Raw genomic sequence first — 2,478 nt, 5'->3', positions numbered from 1 at the left:
ACGGGGGTTAAAAAACACAACAGGGTGTCACACCAGTGAGCCATGTAGTGACACGCCCACCGCCGCACAACCCTGCAGAACATCACCGGATCCCCATTTGGCAATGTGAACGCATCGTTAGACAATCTAACCAATCAGATCAGAGAACACCTCTGTCACCAGCTAAATTGCACTACGTTTCCCATAGTCCCCTGCTGTTCTGCTGTCCAAGTGGGGGACAGAAAGCACAATTTGAATTTTCTCCATACCTTGTCCTGCTGATCGCCGCCATGCTGGATGTTTTTTTATCGACGGTATTGCTGACAATATTTCAATATTTTTAGCTTTTACTACTGAAAACCAGCACAACTATGAAGCTTTTAACATCCCGACATTTCGGGAGTTTTACTGAACGCAATAACAGATTCAGGGAGTGTTTTTCTTAAATCACATTTTCAGTGCGACTTCAGTTTCTGACTTTCTGTCTTCAGACCAAACTACATCTTCTCATCAGGTAACCTCGGGACCTGCACCGGTCCCCAGTCTATCCAGACCTCCTCAGTTCCAGGTTGAGTCCAGATTGACTCATCGGGGCTCTCGGGTCTACATTTAGCAGGTAGCCGAATCGTGGCTTGAAGAAGGACCGTCGCTCAGTGATGCTTGCTGCTTTATGCCTGGCCCACTGCAAGCAGTTATGACTAGGGGTGAAAATGGACCTGCTTAACGAAGTTGGTTCACTGCTAGCTTAGCTACAAGCTAGCATCAAACACAACAAAGGCTGTCAGGTGAATTGTGTTTTGAGCTAACGTTAGCAACCAACCAATCATAGATAGCTAAAACGTTTTTGAAATGACTGCTAGCGTAGCTACAAGCTAGCATCAAACACAACAAAGGCTGTCAGGTGAATTGTGTTTTGAGCTAACGTTAGCAACCAACCAATCATAGATGGCTACAACGTTTTTGAAATGACTGCTAGCTTAAGAGGTCACCTCTAACGTACTTACGTGAAGCTACTGGATATTGACGCTGCTAACTTGTAACTTTGGCGCCAGAGTCCGCGCAGTAGTGATCGGGCGGTGGAGCCCTTTATCGAAGTCCCGCCCACACACCAGCCCGACCAATCGCAAGTGCATCCCAGCTGTCAATCATAACGCGTCATCCTGTTTTTAGAGCATCAAAAAACCAAACTGATCAGAAAAATGAACGCCTGACACAACCGACAGCGCGATTACAACCACACAAAATGACAGAAACCATCTTATGGAAACATTTTCACAGGTGATTTGAAGGTGATTTGAAGATTCCTCATTTTAGGTTAAGAAATCTGCACTTTTTTACGCAAAAAAAAAAAAAAATCAACTTTACGACCACGTAGAAAAGCTGGAGAACAGAAACTAAAATCACACTGAAAATAAAGTTGAACTAAAACATTGAAGTTACCAGACGATAAAAACAATCTAAAATCTGAGGGCAGACGTTGAAACTGTGTGTGTGTGTGTGTGTGTGTGTGTGTAAGTGCGTGCATGTGTGTTTTCTAGTTACTAACTTATTACGTGTACATACTGTAAGTCCTATTTATACCTATTTATCCCAGCTGTGCCTTCACTCTTGCAGCTAGGTGGCGCTGTCTGTCGTCCTTACAGCAGCCTTATTCAGCATGTGTCCCAGTGCATCATGGGACGAGAAATTCATTTCAATGTTTAACTGCTCTTTTTTTAACCAGGGAGGGAAAACAACAGAGTCACCCAGTACAAATGTTACTGGACATACAACTAGCGTAGCATCATGCTAGGTTGACAATCACGTGTGTAGCTACCACATGGTTTAGCTAGCTCTTCGTTCGACCTTGTGTTAGCGGCAATGATTTGGCGTTTTTGGACCAAAGAAACCTTTGCGTATTTTTAAGAATTCCCCTTTTTTTATTTTGTCCGCACCGCAAGAACTGGGAACGATCGTAGTTCTTAGAAAACCCGCTTTGAGGGACTACGTTAGCTCGGTTATGCTAACGGTTGTAGCTATAACGGGGCGTGTTAGCTACATGCTAACGTCAGGGAAACCTGTAATCGTGGTTGCTATGATTGTTCCTTTCTCCCTAATATTGGATCACAATGCTAGTATAGTATACATACTTTTGTGGATCACCTCCCATCAGGTATTGTAAACCCCATTGGTTCAGGTCCTGTCCCCCGACCAATCGGCTATCCCAACCTTAATGCCTAACCCCGACCCGGCAATCGGTTTGTTGGGACTTTTCCCGGATGGGGGGGGTAGGGTTTTGAGGCCACGAGGGTTTACGTTATGGGAGGTGATCCACAAAAGCCGGTATGGTCGGAACTATGGGAAGTCGGAGCAGAGTGTTTAATTTTTCAAAACAAAGGGACGTCGGACTAGCGGCCTGTACGACCAAAGGGAATTTTTCGGGTTTTTGAGAGGTCGGAACAATGGAGCGTCGGAGAAATGGGCGGTCCCCATTTGGACTACGGGGGGGGGGGGGGGGGG

This window comes from Etheostoma cragini, chromosome 7, assembly GCF_013103735.1.
Source record: "Etheostoma cragini isolate CJK2018 chromosome 7, CSU_Ecrag_1.0, whole genome shotgun sequence".
NCBI lineage: Eukaryota > Metazoa > Chordata > Actinopteri > Perciformes > Percidae > Etheostoma > Etheostoma cragini.
Note: the sequence above shows the minus strand (reverse complement) of the source record.